Below are 20626 nucleotides of genomic sequence, written 5' to 3'. Positions count from 1 at the left end.
ATGAAAAATCCCAATTAGTTTTAGATGAGTTGCTTAAAGGCAGTAAGTGATTAAGAGTGGTTTGAAAGATAACCAATGGTGTGATTTGGAGCCATTGGGGCGGGTAGCTACTTGTGTCAGATTAATTGCCCTCCCAGTCAGTCTAGATATCTAAAGCAAGCCGATAGCCCGCAGTTATTGAATAACCCTTATCTGCAGGACCAGTGCTTTGAACACACCGCCTGTCGGCCCTGCACAAAGCTATAAAAACTGGCAGTGCAGTACAAACACTAGGTAAGCATTGTCTAGGAAATAAGGCATTGTGGAATGTTTTTATTTTTTACTTTAACAATTGATAATGATAATTTGATAATGATAATTTAAAGAAAAAAATATTTGGTACTAATAAAAATTATGCCAGCTTTCTGAAGCATGAGATGTGTGCGCATTCCATGACCAGAAAGATTGCAACCTAAACAAAAACCGTCAGAATCTGAAAATACACTGAAGCAACCTGCTGAGAAGAAATTACTTGAATTGCAATTTCTCTTCAGCCCTAAACTGAACTAAACACTGCCACTTTAGCAGGATCTGTTGGTATTCTATGGAATTTGATTAGTTTCCTTCTCTCATCTTACAATAATAATGACATAGGATAAACATTTGAACAAATTTAGCGCGACCTATTTGAAACTGTTCTCTTCCTTGCATTCCCTTTTTCGGTGGTCGGTATTGACATGCAGTCACGCACGTACACTCATCTCTATTGTACAAAGCGAGAGTCCGTTTCCCGGATCTTATTAATCTTAACCAGGTGTTTATCTGCTGCTATTCAATTCTATGTAATCCTGAATATGTCAAAGCAGCCTCCGGAAATCTATTTTCAAAGGAAACTGTCGAAAAGGCAACATCATATTTGCACTGACCGAACAAGATGTTCCGAAACCAGATCAGACAAAAAAGAATTCAGTGCGCACGCGTCGTTAAACTCATAGATGTAGTTATGAGGTATGGCCACAAGATGCCGTATATCACTGCATAATACAAATAGTTTCGGATTTGTATTATTAGTTGAAAAACAAAGAACTGACTTATTTTATTTTACCTTTTGTTTTTATTTATTTATTTGTTATTTGTTTGTTTTACACATGATTTAACTGAATATCACTGGTAGCAGTAAGATGGAAGTTGGACCTAGCATTACATGCGTATCTCATTATGAAGCAAAGGAAAGCATACATGCAAGCCTTGCATAAAATATAACTATCTAAATTCGTTTCCTGAATATGAATAGTATATGATATTGTCAGGCTACAGGCAGTACCTCTCATGAATTGTCTTCACAAACCAGCTCTTCCCAGATACTGCGCATGGCATGCATTTTGGCATGGCTCAGCGAGCTGGGCTCCAAACCACACTGCTGAACTTGAACCGATTCAAGTTGTATAATGTTTTTTGTTACGCAACCGATCTCAAGTGGCTGAAAACCACCATCCTCCCTCCCTCACCGACCAAACGGTCAATCATAGACCCCAGAAAAAAGAATTTGGGAATGGGAAGAAATTACCTTCCTGTTCTTCCTTGCCAGAGAACATTCACAAATGACCGCCTCTACTTCTTTCTCTAGCTATGGAGACATGCAATCGTCATGGTGACATACTGTGAATGGTTGAATAGCGTTAGTGGTTCCAGATATGGCTGTTTTTGATGTCATCTGAAAGGTGCTAGCTACTACTCAGATCCTGCTGTTGTTGTTGTACTGGATGTCCCCTCCATGGAAAACAGATAAAGGGTACCATAGTCCTGGTGATTACGATTTGGGAATACACTCACTGAGCACTTTATTAGGAACACCTGTACACCTTATTCATGCGATTGTCTAATCAGCCAATCGTGTGGCAGCAGTGCAGTGAATAAAATCATGTAGATACAGGTCAGGAGCTTCACGTAATGTTCACTTCAACCATCAGAATGGTGAAGCAATGTGTTGTAAGTGATTTTGTCCGTGGAATGATTGTTGGTGCCAGACAGGGTGGTTTGAGCATCTTAGAAACTGCTGATCCCCTGTCATTTTCACACACAACATTCTCTAGAGTTTGCAGAGAATGGTATGAAAAACAAAAAACATCCAGTGAGTTCTTCTCGTAGGAACACCTTGTTAATTAGAGTGGTCAAAGGAGAATGTCCAGACTGGTCAAAGCTGACAGGAAAATGACAGTAATGCAAATAGCCACACACTACAAAAGTGGTATGCAGAAAAACATCTCTGAACGCACAACACGTCAAACCTCTAAGTGGACAGGCTACCGCAGCAGAAGACTTAATATAAGTCTTAAAAATAAGTCTAATGAATACCTAATAAAGTGCTTTCTGAGTTAATGTCTACTGCAAGCCTGAATGCTATCCATAACTTTTTTTTTTGTCCTGGAATTTCAATTGTGAATTTAAAGAAGCATCTCACAAACACGGTAACTGCATTGGGCAGTTCAGTGTACTTGTATTTCCTTTCCAAGGTTACTTCAGGACACACTGCAATGTGAAAGGACAGAATCTGACCACGGAAGCCTTGCAGTTCGCTGAAATAGCCTACTGTGTCACCAACATTTGGATGTGAATCAAAGATTAGGTCTTCCTCTTTTTGTTTAGTAGACATTTCCAACAAGAGGAAAAAATAAGGCTCAACTTGTTATTTCCACTCTCTTAGGCCATTTATTTTGTAGTTTCACAAGGGAAATTCATGACTGGAAGTTGAACTTAAAGTACACTACATTCTTTGCATTGTTTTGGTCACAGGCCTCTACCTCTCCAGTACTGCCGTGATGTGGCTGGTCAGTACTTTCTGGGTGACATCAGCGTTGCAGGGTTGGAACCCTGCTGTGAAAACACCAATACTACACAGTATTGCATCTTCTCAGATTGGCTATTCAGTGCCTTAAACCCCTGATTTAACACTGACCTAATCCCCACAAAAAACATCCTTTGTGTCCAACTGCCAATGTATGAAGCCTTTTGCCAACAGCTTTGTGTGCAGGAGAGCAAGTGTGTTTAGGAACTGTTTCACAGCCTGGTAGTCCTATTCATGCCCATTAGCTGAATATGAGGCCCTCTCTTACCTGAAAACAAGGCCAGTGAAAACAGTCAGATGCACACTGGGGCCCACTGCCAGAGAGCAGCATAGCCATTGTTTCCCTCTCACTGACTGGTCTCGCTCCCACATAAACATACAGCACACACACAGACACCCACATCCACTCACAGAGCAGCGTGCACAATACAGATACGTTTACTCACACTTTCAAAGCGACAATCAGGGAGACACATGCATGCAGAAACAGACACACACTCATATGCACACACATAAATATAAACACACAATCACACAATGACAGAAACACAAACAAATAACAGAAACAGAATCTCTTGAAAAATAGATTTTAAAAAATCTCAATGGGACATTCCTGGTTAAATTAAGGTTAAATAAAATTTTAAAAAGAAACTTATATGTTGAGAGAGGGGGGGGGGATAGAGAGCACGAGAACGAGAGAGAGATGTGTCCTAACAGACACACACATAGCGCTGAATTGATGACCGCAGCAGTTTCTTTGAGCCGTCGTCTAACTTTATTACACTGTTTGTAAATAATAAGAACATTGTGGAAAGGAAGGAATGCATGGAATGTGGTGCAGCTGCAGCTGGAGGCTGAAAACAGAAGTGAAGCCACAGAGGGCCGGCAGTTTCAGAGAGATAAGCAATACTCACTGTATCCTGTGTCTGCTGGAACCTCACACATACCCCAGTCCTACACAAACCGACTTCCTGGAGGGGACCCTCGTTCCAAATGCAAAGCTATCAAATTATATTCACCACCCAAGGCACCTGAGCATTTCAATGACAGTTTCCATATATTATACGTGTATTTTAAAAAGCAAATTTAACCCAAGATTTCTCTGAATTAAATATATAATTTTCCAAGTTAAGCAATCCCCGGAATTATGGTCAAACTGTATTTGTTTGAAAGCGACAATGACAGTCTATTTGTAAGTCAGAGTTGAGGTCAGATGTTGATTGGACTGGTACCTTTGTGTCCACAGCACACACTAGCCTGAGGTTCCTGTGTCCCACTCTATGGGACCTGGTCCATTGCACTGGAGGTTGTGTGAGAGGTACGTATTTAATAGTACACAGCTGGAGAAACACAATGGCAGGAACCAGAGAGAGAGAGAGAGAGAGAGAGAGAGAGAGAGAGAGAGAGAGAGAGGGAGGAAAGGTATTTGTGTTCTAACATATCCTTCTTCCTATTCCTGCTTCTGTGTGGACACGTTGACTATATTTACCAATGTATTTCATGCCAATATGGGGCAACATTGGCTCAGGTGGGTCAGGTTGTCTGGCAGTAGAAGGGTTGCTGGTTCGATCCCACCCTGGGTATGTTGAAGTGTCCCTGAGCAAGATACTTAACCCCCAAATGCTCCTGGCCTTGTATTGCAGCCAATTGCCATTGGTGTGTGAGTGTGTGTATGGATGGGTGAATGAGAAGCATCAATTGTACAGCGCTTTGGATTAAGGCGCTATATAAATGCCAACCATTTACCAATAAAGCATTTTGAATTTGAGAAATAGGGAGGAGGGAGAGAGTGGATTGTATTCAAGTTGATATTTCTTCAGCAGCTATCAAAAAAATGACAAACCAAGAAATGATCACTCTAACAAACTCCCACTGGTGAGACCCTCGTAAGGCAAAAAAAAAAAAAACCCTCCTCGTTAGCACTAGAGATTCGCTCCCCAAATGTGTTTTAATTAGAGAATTATTCAGTTTACTAACACACTTCTTGAGTTTCAGTCAGGACAACTTCAGTGTCTCAGAAATAATACAACACCTATGACCTCTTGAAGAGATGAGAAAGAGATTACCCATAATTTTCTTCCAGAAAAGCTTATCTGTTGTTCCAGAAAAGCATATCTGAACTGAAGTGAATACACCAGAGAGAGAGAGAGACAGAGAGATAGAAGTGGTTCAATGCAGAGATAATGAGAGGGAGAGAAAAAGTTGGAAATTGGAGACGGAAAGCGAGGGGTGGAAGCCATCACAAAACAAATAAAGACTCATTATTCTCCCAAGAGACGCCAGGTGCGACAGACGCCAGGAGCACTTTATATACAAAAATGCAATTTAAATGGTCTTTTAATCTTTCAAAACTTTTAACTGTTATTGTTGTATTCCTCTTACTATTTTATTCCTCTTTACTTTTTAAATGATCATAGTTTACTAGCAGTGACTATTACTGCAAGCTTGTGCAACCGTAGCTTATTTTAAATTATCTATGCATTTGTTAGGCTAATGGCTCAGTAACCAATACATTTACCAAGCAAAATAAATTTCTGCTAAGTAGGCTTATTTGCAGCACTTGGGTGGCATCACAGTGGGAGCAAAAGACGCAAGGAAGTAGCTTAGGCTGTGTTCTTTAATTTCTCCACTAAAACATATGCAAATGTTATGTTATTTGAATTGCCACCACAAGATATGTGATAATACGAATGATGCTGGTGACCCGACCGTGAACACTTTTACAGTCCTGGAGAATCGCTCGCATGCCATCTCAGCTTTCTCTCAGAACACTTACTGAGAGGTTCATCTTGCTAAAAGAATGCAGATATGGCATTCAGTTTGCCTCATGACCTTCAGTATAACCCTTGTTATATCAAAATCTGATTATTGTGCCTGTAAAGAAAAGCCACTGAGAAGGAGTGGTGGGGGAATGTAATTCAAGAACAATGGATAGAGTGAAGGGACATTCATTTGCCTTCGTGAAAAAACAATGTCTGATTGAGCAGCCCACACTGTGTAGCAGCAGTTGCACATTTGCAGGAGAGAGCTTGGAGCAGATTAATGTGTATGTGAAGACACATAGGCAAAGGATAGAGGCTTCGATGAAGTATGTTGCATTTAACTTTGCCTTTCTACTGTGTTGTGGAATCGGGTTATTCATTGATTCTTTTATTGCATCATGCAACATCCTTCTAAGACCTGAAGTCTGAAAAGGGGCCAGCATAATTGGCAGCAACCAAATACAAACAAATCACTTACCTGGAATGAGGAAAGGTGCACACATTTCAGAGAGACATGGTCGTTGTGGAAAGTTTGAGCATAAATATCATAAAACAGGTTTTCTGTAGGTTAAGTTTAACTGGTGCTATTAACAGAAATACAGCAAACTTCAAGGTTACCGAATGGGCCGCATGTTACAGACGTTGCACTCTATCTACACTGGCACTTATCTCCCTGTTGTACTTTGTTATATTAAAGTTGATATTATTATTAAAGTATATTATATATATATTTTTAGATATAGAGCACAAAAAAAGTAACACTTTTCAGGGTTTCACAACACAGATAGTAAATAAGACAGATAATAATAGTATAGTTAAGTATCACCCCTTTTCTTAACACAAGCTTGAACATTTACATACACAAAATATCACCAAAAAAATGTTGAGGCAAGGATATTTGACGACTCCAAAAGGACACATGACACAACACAAACTAAATGATATTATGAGTCTTACGATGTGATAAATACTGTATTTACTTACTAAGTTTCAACACTTTTTATCCTGAAAAAAAATGTTTACATTTCCCCCCACCTGTCACACTCTCCTACCTCTCCCTCTCCTTGTGCTGTCCTCAGACAGCAGGCCAAGAGGATTAAGTCCAAAAAATAAGTCCAATAATCACAATAATAACATCTTGTATACTAAAATATTGACTGAGGTCCATTGATTGAAGTTTTTGTCAAATACCCAACCCCCATCAACAAGTCAAACACATTCCACAATTTCACATGCTATTTATTATTAGTGAATAATAATTAAATATTTTGAAAATGTATTTAGATGAGCACTGATATAAAATCACGTCACGTCACGTCAATGAAAATGCCCTCTATATTGCAGCCAAAGGTGTTTTCATGGTCCTCCTCGGAATATTCACTCGAGAATATTCGTGAGGCTAGAGAGACAAGAGATTCCTTCCAATTATTGAACCTGTTAATAGAGTGAATAATGCTATAAAATTTGTTCTGTTGATTGTGTACTGGTATTGCCAGGAAGGGAAATGTGGGTGCTGTCCATCAGGCGGCAGCACCACCCCTGCATGCAGGTATGGCCATAGCTGTGATTCATTGTAATGTACTGTAGCTATGGTCAATTACCTCAGCATTGGTCTACATAAAAGAGGCCTGAAAACCTTGGTGGAAAGAGTACGGTTATTTGGGAGGCTGGTTTGTGGATACTACTGCAGGAGTATTTTTTTTTTGTGAGGGTATATTTGTTATTTTTGTTGTGTCTTTATGATTTCTTGCCATTATTCAATTTTGGGATTGGCCTTATTTTTATTTGATGAAGTTTTGTTACTTAATTTGTTAATAAACGGTAGTTCTCTAACCCTCTTGGGACTATTTTGACAAGTGGCCACCCACAGCCTGGTGTCACAGTATACGTATAGTGCTTTATATGATTTATGATGCACAATAATCAAAGTATGTGACAATTAAGATTGCACTGCTTTTTATTGTTAAATGTATGTTTTTAGTAGCCCATTGCCCTTCATTGTAATTGAGAATGTGGTACTGTGGTGGGACAGGATGCTCTTCTCCTTCTCTTTCAGCTGATGTTCTCATGTAAATATTTGTTCTCTGTCCCCTATCTAATTTTTTACTGTTTGACATTGATGTTGGGAGGTTGGCCTTATATGACTCTGAGGCAAATAAGCTTGTGTGGCATATCCTTTCTTTGGCAGGGGTGATGATACTGTATAATAAACAGGCCTTCCAGGTTTATACTAGTTCAGGTGTGTTTTGGAAGCTCCTGTAACCTTAAGACTGTGGCTACATGGTGGCTTCATAAAATGCATAACTGCTTTGTAGTTGGCAAAAAAGGGAAAGGTCAACCATCAAATCATAACAATAGCAAACATTCTTATTTTACTTTAACCCATTGTGTTTAAAGGGCAACACATGGGAATGGAGGAAAACAGGGAAAAAAAGAAAAAGTGTTTTTCAATAGACCTATTTTATTTTTTACATGACTTTTTGGAAGTGATTTCAAATGCCCATACACTTTTTCTACTTACATAGTAGTACTGTGTATAGACAACATCAACACTTAAAGAAAACAAGATTAAACAATCTATAAAAATTAATTATTTTGGAAGCGCAGTTGCAATAGGATTAGCCACTCTCAAAAAAGGTCTGAAAAGTAGGCCTATAGCTGATGTACAGTAGACTACACCTGACCAGTTACATCTAAAAAAATTTTGTGTTGTCTCTTCTGTAGTATCTCAACATAATTCAACATAAGCCATATGCCCTAAATTATTATTGCTGGACTTATGTATGTATTATTTATTGATATATAACATATGTGATTATATATTTTATATATAACTTATGTGATGATCATTTAATCTATTTCTAAAATACAATGATTTTCATGGTGTCATTTAACATCACAATAACATAATTATTTTGCAAACAGAGAATGACCTATTTTTAGAAAGTGTCAACAACGGAGATTATTATGGAGGCATACAATGGGCTATAGTGTAAATATTATTTTCATGGCTGGGTAGGAGTGGTCCCCTTCATATCTGACACGAAAGCAAAAAGACAGAGAATACAAAGGTGCAGACAAACTGTCTGCTCAACAAACACATATTAGCATTATATATTACAGAAAATGTTAGATTTTTAAATTAAAGCTTCACATTAATAATTGTAATAATTACAAACATGCTATTACAAATGGAATGTGACCTCCAACTGTAAACATTTATACAGATGGATCAGTACATAATGATTGGAGTACGGAAAGACTGATGGTGGATTGAATTAAGGAATTTTACATAGTTTATATGGTGTATTTACGCAATCATCCTTCGTAGTTTCTTTTCATTTTATATCATTCTCCATTATTACCAATTATTGCATTGGGCCATTGGGCTATATATGTTGCTTTGATTTCTTTGATCATTCTAAGGATTTTAACAAGCGTGTTCTGCAAAATGGGCTGTGTGCCAATCAGACTGCTATATGTGATGTGCTTTGTATGTGCTCATTTTTATGACATAATGTACCGGCAGATGCAAATGAGCCAGAAGCCTGTTTTCTCATGCAACATCTGTTAGCAGGACTTGTGAAAGTAACCTCCACATCACTCACCACACTCAAGGGCAATCCCCTCTCAACCGGTTTCCTTTGAACAGCTGTCGCTACAATTTATTCAGCAAGATCAGACTGAAATAACAGAAATGGTAAGGTTTGTCTGCTTTGTTGGAATGAAGTTTGGCCATATTCTTGACCAGGCATCCCCAACTCTTGTCCTGGAGAGGGTTCTGTTGGTTTTTGTGCTGCTCAGTACTCAATTGAACTGTATAGGGTAGGTACAGTTTCACTTCAAACAAAACTCGTAAATTGTAACAATGGACCCTGCCGGTTGTTACAGCTGTCTAAAAATGAAAATAAAAGTTTGAGAAATTAATTAATACATTTAAAAAATAATTGTATGTATTCAGGTACTTTATACATTTTTATACATTTTATTACATTATATTGTCATGAGGAAACATAAATACACATAAAGATTTGAATAATACGCAATGCAACAATTGTTTTAATACAAATTACTTTACTTAGTATTGAGCTCACAGGAGCACCTTAGTTTGTCATCCAGTCATGCTGGATCCGTCTCGGCTGACCTGCGCATCTCCATCAGTAAAAGCAATAAAAATAGGAAATGCTACACCCAATGCAATGTTTCTTACTGGTACGTACCCTAACTACATAGTTTTAGTTTGTATGTGGCTTTTTGGTTGATTAGGGGAGAGTGGTGTTTGTTGTGACAAGGGGGTCCATTGTAAGCAAATGTTTTTTGCCCGATAAGAAACAAGCTAGCCTGCAGTAAATCACAGCACACCCCCATCCACGTCCTCTTTCACCTCAGATTTCAACGGACCAATTTTGTGTCAATTCTGTGCTCAGAAAACATTGCATAACAACAAACCCAATCTCCCCTACAAATGTATGTCAAGCATATATAACATGTGTAATGTACCCCCCTTATGTGTAACAATCTACCTCACATTCTGCAGGGTCATGCTAGTGTGACTTTCCAAGTCAATAATAATAGCTTCTGATAGCCCACATATTGTGGTTTAAAATGTTTATGATTTGCTCACAGCTAAGTGTAAGGAGTTTGATATTTGCCTGAGTCTGCGGTGGGATTTGAACCCCAGTCTCTCACTCTTAGCTGACTAGTAATGCCAGACGAATGTGTTACTAGTCAGCAAAAGGCTAAAGGCCCACAGCCAAGGGCAACGACGTTCTTTCCAATTTGAGAGTCAATGGGGGGCGTCGTCCTGATAACTTGCTCCGGGCCTTCGCTGTACCTCACACAGAGCCTACAAGCAATTTTTTAATATCTTCTGAAATATGACGTTTGGTGAAAGGATCACAAAATTGACATGAAACTGGTCTGTTGGAATCTAAAGTGAAAGACTGTGTATGGGGGAGTGCAATGTGATTCACAGCAGGCTAGCTTGCTTCTGATCGAGCAAAAACATCACGTAACAATGGACCCAGTGTCACAACAGACCCCAATCTCCCCTAAACAGTGAACTATATGGCTTCTTTGGTCCAGATCGTTTGCTCATTTTAAGATAAAAAGGAAAAAGACTTGCAGACTGTTCTACAAGATCAGTGTTGGTGGTCTCTTCTCTAGAGCTGAGCTTAAACATTTAAAATTCTCATTGTATTTTCACCATGCAAACAATATAATTGTAGTGGTGTTAGAGCTAAAAGGAGATAAACAGAATGATTTTCTTTAGCGATAAGGAAAAGTAGCCAGTTCATTTGAACCAATTGATTCTAAATAGATTAGTGTATGAGCTGCTTAAACGTTCAGGCCCACATTCACATCTGTTGGTATAGACAAATTCATGTCAAGAGAGTGTAATAATGATAATCATAGCTTCAGTATGTTCGTGGTTGACTCCATTTGACTTTAATTCAGCAGCAAAGAGAGCTTGAATGTGATAACAGCCAAGCATTCACACACTATATCATTTGTTTTGGCAATATTTAAAGCATGTGGGTTTAAATGAGAAATAAATTCACCGAAAGATTTTTCAAAGCAGATTGCCATTGAGTGTTTTGTAATATCCTTAGGCAGTTAAGAAAATCAAAAACATTTATGCTGCTAGGCATGTTCATAGATGGGCCTTATTTGCTAAAATTGCTCAAAAGATCACCTACAGTATTTACTTTACAATTTCTTTATTAACCATGCATTCAACCAGTTCATTTATACTGCATACTGTAGTGGTTATGATTTTCCTACAAATTAAAATTGATAGCTTAATCAATGTGAATTTGTAGAATCATTGATTATGTAAGTCCTTGCACCATTTTCTCTGACTACCTGCAAATGCTCTTCAGCTACCTTGCACATTGAACCATGAACATAGTCTATCTCAACCAAATCCCGAACTGTCCTGTAAACAACTTGATTAGGTTACTAGGTTTTAATCTAAGGAAAGTAATGTTCTTTAAGTTCTCCAGTTCTACAGCAAGTCCATAGAATTCATGTTGTCCTATGTAGCATGAAAACCTATTACATAACCAGCAATGGGTGTACCAGACAGGATTCACATGTTTTGTAATAATGTTTCAGGGAAACACTCCAAACCTACCCCCATTCTGCAGAGTGGGGAGGGGCAATTCCTAAAACACTCAGCAATAATGTTGAAGTTTGTGTAACCGCTATAACGTTCGTAGGGAAGGGAGTGTCTGCCAATTCAGAGAATGCCTGCCAATTCCAGGTGCCTTTGCCCTGCAGGACAACTGCAGGCACAATACGGAAGTCGTTTTGTATAGAACACCTCCTAGGGCAGGAATTCTGATGCGGCTTTTGGCGAGCTTACATCACACATCAGAAACAGTTATAGCACTGCACGTGAGGATCCTAGGTTTTAGTGTGGGAGCAAACTAACAGCATCGCCCAGGCCCCTGAGGCTGTTCTCTGTTACATAATCCTAGGGAATCTAGCTTGATCAGCTATATCTTATAAATCCGCCTGGTTAGTGTAGCTTTGCATGTTAAATTCAACCTGACTGTTCATCATAAAACAAACCGTTTTTTATTTTTCTCCCTTTTCTTTCCATTGTAGAATTCCATCGAAGTTACCAAAATTCCACACACAAAAACTTCACACATTAGTGCAGTTGAAGAAGTAACAGTTGCACTTTGGAGCCAGTGACTATTTTACATACTATTACTGGAGAGAGCTTGCATAGATTTGATATCTCACACTGATGGCATTTGGTAGCCTGTAGAAAATAACTGGCTGTAACATCAGTGAGCTCCCTCAGTCTCTCAGCAACTCCTCTGTTCAACTGGGTACCAACTGCACCTGAGGAATATGCCTCCTTATGCTATTAGCATAGCCTGAGGAACCCTGGCTGACTTAAATCTATGGCAATTGTGTTAGCAGAATTGAACCAGGGACCAAAGGGCTCAGTGCATGATTGTGGTGATCACCTTCAACAACAAAGCCAAACTGTAAACGCATACAATTGTAGTAGATATAAAGTGAATTACCTTTATTCATTCATTTATTCATTATCCTAACCTGCTTATCCTGAACAGGGTCACAGGGGGGCTGGAGCCTATCCCAGCATACATTGGGCGAAAGGCAGGAATACACCCTGGACAGGTTGCCAGCCCATCACAGGGCACACACACCATTCACTCACACACTCATACCCACAAGCAATTTAGACTCTCTAATCAGCTTAACCGGCATGTCATTGGACTGTGGGAGGAAACCCACGCAAACACGGGGAGAACATGCAAACTCCACATAGAGAGGCCCCGTCTGACCGATTCGAATCCAGGACCTCCTTGCTGTGAGACGGCAGTGCTATCCACTGCACCATCCGTGCCGCCAATTTCCTTTATAAGTCATTTATTAATAAGTGTAAGGCAAATACATGTTTTAGATGTCACAGATTTGAAGCCACAAACTTACTGTAACCAGAGGATTTCAAATTTGTGATGTTTGAGAGAGATAGACGAGATAGATAAATTAAATCCTGGCCATTGCTACAGCAGGGCTGCGATTTTGAGCTCTTTTGATCCTATCCATATCTCTTTAGTTTATTATTTTTACACTGACTCTCTGAACACCTGAAGCTGTATGTTTGTAAGACACAGTGCACTTTCTATGAGAATCCAATGTGGCGCATGTTATATGACAATAGGAGTACAGACAGATTGGAGTGGAGGTAAAGAGAGAAAGAACATAAATAGACATCATTATCTTTACCGTCAACACAGTTCAGTGTAACAAGGACAAGCCTGAACATTATAGCAATTTATCTTTATTGTAGCTGAGACTATCCATGTAGAAAGTTTGCTGACTAAGGGATCCCACAGATGTCTCTGCCTCTAGAAATATTTTGCGGGTGAGTATTATGATCAGCTGAGGAATTTTACGGAAATTACTTTTCATCTCAATGTATGAAAATACACCATTAAATGTAAAGCTACTTGGATGGATGGATTCTCCAATACAAGCCTGTATGTAAGACTTAATTTTAAACACTTATTACATGTGATAACAATAACCTATTCATCATCATGGAGCATGGTGAAAATGGGAAAGTGCATTGCTTTATGTTTGCCATTGTGATTATATCTTATTATCATTATGATAAAAAAAAGGTTTGAGGAACTCCTCTCATGGGCCAGGATGAAAATCAAAGTCTCACAATCTCTGAATCCATTACATTTGCATTACATTAATGGCATTTGGCAGATGCTCTTATCCAGAGCAACATACAGTTGATTAGACTAAGCAGGAGACAATCCTCCCCTGGAGCAATGCAGGGTTATGGGCCTTGCTCAAGGGGTTTGAACCACCGGGGATCGAACCACCGACCTTGCGGACCCCAGTCATGTACCTTAACCACTATACTACAGGCCGCCCATGTTATCTGGAATGGAACCAGAAATTATCTCATCTCCTTTACAGTGGAAGGAGAAAGAACCCATTGTAGAAAAGAAGTTGTGGTAGAACAACCTGTCCAAAGCCTAGGGAGGCTGTACACAGCGATCTGTTTGACAAACACATGGTTACTGCACCTCCAAGTGAAGTTTAAAGTCGGGTGCTATCAGTTCATCCTATACCGGGGTGCACATCAAGCGCCGATCCGTTTTAGATTTCGATTTTGTGTCAACTTCTGGTCTTAATTATTTAATTGACTCAATCATATCTTATCTGACATGTGTACGATTACCAGCTACAGCTGCAGCCTGCAAGTGTATCCTAATGCTTTTACTGTGCTCAAGTACAGGCTTGAACCAGGGTAATTTATAGAGCTGTCAGCAAATGAAAAACAAGGAAGTTGGTTGGAAAATCCAGTATGCAGACCGTGCCTCGAGGACTGGAGTTGTGCACCCTGCCCTATACCAATGTCTGATATGAGTACGTGTGAGATCAGCACAACCACAGCACTGAGGATGGACTCCAAAGCCAACAACTACTGTACATTCACAAATGGCTGGGCCTACCTCGGTGCATGTCAAGTGTGGGCTTGTTCGGAAGGAATACCCTGCAGCTACCACTGAAGTTGATCAATCTGGGCTACATACAGGAGAACACAAGGCTTGTGTTAAAGATGAAGGACTCGTCAGAGCCGTCTGTCCTGAACACCAAGGCCCTAATTTGAACCGGTCACAAGTGGATGGCTGAAAATCAGTTGATCAGTCTGAAGCATCAAGAAATTGTTGGCAGGGTGGGGAACAGCTGCCACGACGTGGTCCAAAACCACAAGAAGGGAAAGGAAAGGCCTTGTGATCTCAGAATTTGTCAGGACAGAAGAGGAGCAGTACAAGATCAAAGCGGGCAGGCAACAGCTGGACAACCTTGAAAGGTGTGGTTTCCTCATTAGGTCCACTTATGACATTCTCCCAAACCCCGGTAACCTGTGCCTGTGGTGCAGCTCCGAGGAGAACTGCCAACTCTGCAATGCCACAAAGCCAAGCCGACAGCACATCCTGTCTAGCTGCAAGACAGCACTGGCACAAGTCCGGTATGGTTTGGAGCCATGATCAAGTCTTGTCGAAGCTGGGAGAGATCCCGGAGGCAAGCAGGGTAGGAGCAAACAAAGGCCGCCCTCTTGAGCAACCATGGCTGATCCACTACATGGCACAAGGAGATGCAGCACAGATCATCACACAGGGGGTGAGAACTGCTCTGATACTGGAGACTGCCCTGAGACTGGAACTCAATCAAGCTTGTGTCAAGAAAAGGGGTGATCCTTAATGGGTTATTTAAATAGTTCTGCCACTTTTGAATGTTGTGCTACTACATTGGTATTATGTCCGATTATGCAATCAATTATACAAATTATACAATTGTATTGCTTATTCTGCAATACTAATCTGGCAAGAAACATGCTGTATTTTGCTGTAAATAGTTAATTACTTAATATTTGATAATGTAATTCAAGAAGTTCATATATTTATTATTTTCACAGCAGGCCAGCCAATAGAACAGGGCTAATGATAACTAATGAATTCAAATAATAATTCTTATTTTTGGGGAATAGCATGCTACTTTTACAACATGCTTGTTCCTTTTTTACTCTGACATGAGAGGTAAGAGGATAATTCTGAATGGAAATCTTTTTTTCCACCAAAGAAACTGTACTTTGACTTTATGAGCAGTACTTTTTCATGCACCATGGCAATGCTCGTGAATGAGTACAAAAGTGAGGAAGCCTTACTTTATGTGATCCAGTGAATGAAGCCGCCTTACACTCAAGTACACACATGCACATGGTCATAAATCAATAAAATGTACAAGATAGCATCTCTTTGTGTTATCTCTAAAACTTCTTACAGCTTAAAAAAATGTGTGTGTGTGTGTGTGTGTGTGTGTGTGTGTGCATGTATGTTTACATTACATTACATTATTGGCATTTGGCAGACGCTTTTATCCAGAGCGACGTACAACAAAGTGCATACCCATAACCAGGGATAAGTTCGCTGAAAGACCCTAGAGGTAAGTACAATTTCAACTGCTACCTGTACAACAAAGATAAGGACAAGGGCCATTTTTTTTTGTTTTTTTTTTGAACAAACAAACAAACAAACAAACAGAGCAAAAGTCACCAAAGTTAACTTATTATTGTGTGTGTGTGTTTGTGTGTTTTATGTGCTTGCCTGTATGTTTCTGTGTGTGTGTGTGTGTGTGTGTGTGTGTGTGTGTGTGTGTGTGTGTGTATGTATCCCTGCATGTGTGCATGCATGGGTTCATGGTCAATGTGGAAAACCAGTGCAACAACAATGGAAGCTGGCATTTTTTGAACTCACAACAGTTTACACTTGCATATTCACTGCCTTGATGCTCAACAAGTGAAAATGGAAAGTGGCCAGCTAGTCTTTATGTATCTATATGTTTATGATTTTTAAAAAGTGGATTCCATTTACCATGAGAATGCATGCAAAACTGGGATATGCCACAGCTGCATAACACAGTATGATGTTTGGTCTGAACAGCTGAACCTCTTCACCATATCTGTAACCATATATTTTCTGCATTGAGTTCCTGCCACATGATTGGCGGATTTGATATTAAAAGCTGGTGTAGAGTTTAAATATATTCTTGATTTGGGTCTATACTCCACAATTTTCGATTTGAAATCAAACAATTCACACGCAGTTAAAGTGCAGATTTAAAACTTTTGTTCAAGTATCTTTTTCCATACTTTTTGGGACAAATGGCTTCACAGGTGTTTCTGATTGCTCAGGTGTGTTCAATCACTTCCTTAGTTCAGGCCAAGGAAGCCGCTATGAGAGAAAGAAAAGCAGTTAAGTGCTCCAGGGCCATAGTCCAAACTATAGGCATATGAGCCTGCTCTCATGACTGTCTGGAACGCAGCAGAGGAAACCATCAGTACACACACTGCCTTGGGGCTCTGGTTTTAAGTATGTATGGCAGAGTACAGTGCCAAATGAAGAAAAGAATTGTCTTTGGCCCAAGACTCATTGAGCTCACTGTCTATACTGTCACTGTCTATAGACAGTACAGTATGGTTTATGGTTGCCATTTGCCTCTGCTAGATCATGTTTAACTTTTAACCACAAAACAAACAACATGAACCAAATCTACATTGGTATAGTCACCCGCTCTCAAAATTGCCATTGTGCATTTATTAAGAGTTGGTGAATTTTATTTAAACCAAACACAGGGGGTTAAAGAAGAAACTTCTCTGCTTCATTTCGTAAGTGCTTCAAACTTAAAAAGTCTCAAGGCTGTATATGTACCGCAGGTTCTGCTGCGTTCCTGTCAGTCCAGTGAATATTTTCATACTCTCAGTCATCCTGTTTCTCACTTCCAGTACTGTCTGTTCCTGTAATGCTTTACATAACCTGCCTCCAACAAGTTAGGTTTGTGAGTGTGTGTGTGTGTGTGTGTGTGTGTGTGTGTGTGTGTGTGTGTGTGTGTGTGTGTGTGTCTGTCTGTGTCTGTGTGTCTGTCTGTGCATGTGTACGAGAGGAAGAAAAATTAAATAGGTATGAGATAAAAAAGAATGAATGAGGGGATTAGAGAAAGGGGGAGAGAAAGAGAATGAGTAAAAGAAAGAAAGTGGCAGAAAGAGGGAGAGGGGGGAGACAGAGAAAGAAAGAAAGAAAGAGAGGGAAAGAGAAAGTGTTTACTAGCATCCAGAGACTCATCAAGGGGGAATACTCAGAAGGGGAGGGGAGTACACTTGTTTTGCGCTGATGAACCAGTTACGTAATATCAGCGCCCTACAGAATACCCTCAAAGAGGTGCTGTGAAACAAGAAAAGATGGTTATAAAGATCTGATATTATTCTGCTTCACACTGCCATAGTTAAGTATGTCTCTATGGATGCCTCATAAGCATGACAACTATAGGAACCCCCCAAACACGCCAAAAAGCAGAAGTATCTGAGAGGCGATGGAAACATGTGTAGTCTTACCAGGCGGTACTGTAACAGGGTTCATTTAATTTTGTTGTTGTTTATCAGACTCCAAAAGATAAGTTTAACTGCTCCTCTGTTCTAACAGTTCAACAAATAGTGTGGTTCTATACAATCGCTATCTGTGTAGACTCGGACGTGCCTCTGGCCTGTATGATACAATTATGTATCTTGTGCTGAAACCACCCTGTCTGGTACCAAGAATCCAGATGGGGCTCTGGTAAGCTCTGCGGTGTGTTATGTTCGAAATTGAATTTATGGGCTTCTGTGACTTTTCTATTTGACATTGGGACCTGAAAATAAGGACTGGTTTCATTCAACCGTGTGCATATTTGGCTGGGTTTGGATAATGCAGTATGTTAAATTGCACTTCATGGGCAATGATTACTGTCAGAGAAGATCTCAAGGGAGAAAGGTGCTATGACTCTTAGTAGTCATTGTTCCACAGTTTTCAGTTCCAAAATAGATGGTGCTCTGTCATGGTCAGGCACAGTCCAGTGTCCCATTAAATGCTGCTCATTTGCATTAATCAGGCTCAAGATTAGAGAAGGGTCACATTTTTTATTTGCTTAGATGATGTATTTCCCAGAATGAGTTATACAGCTTACTTTTTTACATTGTCCCATTTACACAGCTGGATATTTTACTCAGATTCAGATTAAGAATATTGCTCAAATGTGCACTTGGGACCCCAATCTGCAACCCCTAAGTTACACATTCATCCCTTTACCCATCATGGCTCCCTGGCACATGTCACATTACATCACCATGGAACAAAAACAATTAGAATCAGCCAAGAAGTAATTCTTCACTGCAAGGTTGGAGGCCAGGCCTCTCCTGTGAAGATGTCATCCTGTGGCTTGACCCTTTTTACGGATGTACACATCACTGCACTATATCCGGCCTGCTCTTTTCATTACTGAAATTTAATATTTACTGAGCTGGAGATGAGGATGTGGAGTTGGTCCAGAGCATTTTAAACCAGTGACATCCACAGTATTAGAAGTCTTAGGAACACCTTTCAATTGGTCGATTTGTTAGTGTTTAATATTTATGTGATGACAGTATAGTTATAAGCTTTTTCACTCCAGCCATCAAGCACAAAAGGTTTGCTTCCTCATTTTAAGTATACCATTTTCTTCCCCAGCGTGAATATAAGCATTACCTCACTGATAAATTCAGATGACTTTTTTGTGGCTGCAGAAGATCATTGTAATAATGTTTGCAAAATGATGCACAAAAAATGTAATGTGGTCCTATTTCTATTTCCCAAAAAAATACTAAACGAATTGCCTAAAAAAACAAAAACACTATCTGTTTCATAAATTATGAGTGAACAACCAACCACATGTTGGTTTTACAGATACCAAACATGACAATTATTTTTCATTTGAATGTAAGCAAGGACTACTTCACGCTTCAAGGCTACAATTCTTAATCCAGTGCATCTCTGGCTAAACTTGGAAGTACTTTAAAATGGTAATCAGTGGCAACAGTAACACAAATGAAGCCGCAATTAATTTTGTTTCAATGATTTGCGAAGAGATGAGCTATTCTATCTATGTAACATTTGCTTTGAAGGGGAAGGCAATGTGGGTCAATGAATCACCTAGCAATTGCCACAGTTCTTCAATGTATGAAACCTGGCTATCAGTAAAAGTTATAAATTAACAGAATGCATAAATAACTCAGAATAGCCCCAGAAGCTTTCTCTTGTGTAGGAATCATCCAAATACACCAAAAAGTGGAAGTATCTGAGAGGCGATGGGAATGTGTGTAGTCTTACCAGGTGCAACTGGAACAGGGTTAATTAATGTGTTTTTGTTCATCTGACTCCTAAAGATTAAGCTAACTGCTCCTCTTTTGTAACAGTTCAGCAAAAGGAACTGCAAATTTCCGCCAATATTCCGCTCTATACGATCGCTATCTATCTGTATTCAGCACCCAGTGTACCACACTACCAATGACACCAAACTATTTCCCACAACATTTGGGGGTCTGCTGAGAGGCACACTTATGTAAAATGCCCTACAGTTGTTTCAAAATGTTTGTTTTGCAACTCAACAATCATGTTAAAGTCTATAGGGATATTCAAATGTTTAATGATCAAGTGCTACTCGTCAGCATAACAGGCTGTTTAGCTCATTCTCCAGTACACTCTGTACTGGTTTTTATGTGCTGTAATCGAGTGCATATGGCGAAAAATGGTTCAAATTAATTACGACATCAATGCAAACTTTCCATACATTTTCTTTCCTGGCTAGTTCAAATTATACCCATAGCGGCCTCTGTATCGTGCTCAATAATAGGACCACAGGACCTTGAAATATTTATCCAGCTGCTGTCACACCACATCTGTGCTGCATGAGAGGATCACAGCAGCAAGAACTATATACTAAGTACTATAAGGGCTAAGGCCAGAATACTCCTGAACAGGCAGAGATGTCCAGTTAACACCCGAGCACATCTCTTTCACAAAACAGTACTGCTTAACCTAATGACACTAATTACCAGGCTAAATTATTGAGTGATTTAATTTTTGAGGCACGCATTGACCAATGTACGCCAGAATAGTTCATATTT

The sequence above is a fragment of the Conger conger genome, chromosome 5 (assembly GCF_963514075.1).
Source record: "Conger conger chromosome 5, fConCon1.1, whole genome shotgun sequence".
In the NCBI taxonomy this organism is placed as follows: Eukaryota; Metazoa; Chordata; class Actinopteri; order Anguilliformes; family Congridae; genus Conger; species Conger conger.
This window is presented reverse-complemented; position numbering follows the sequence as displayed.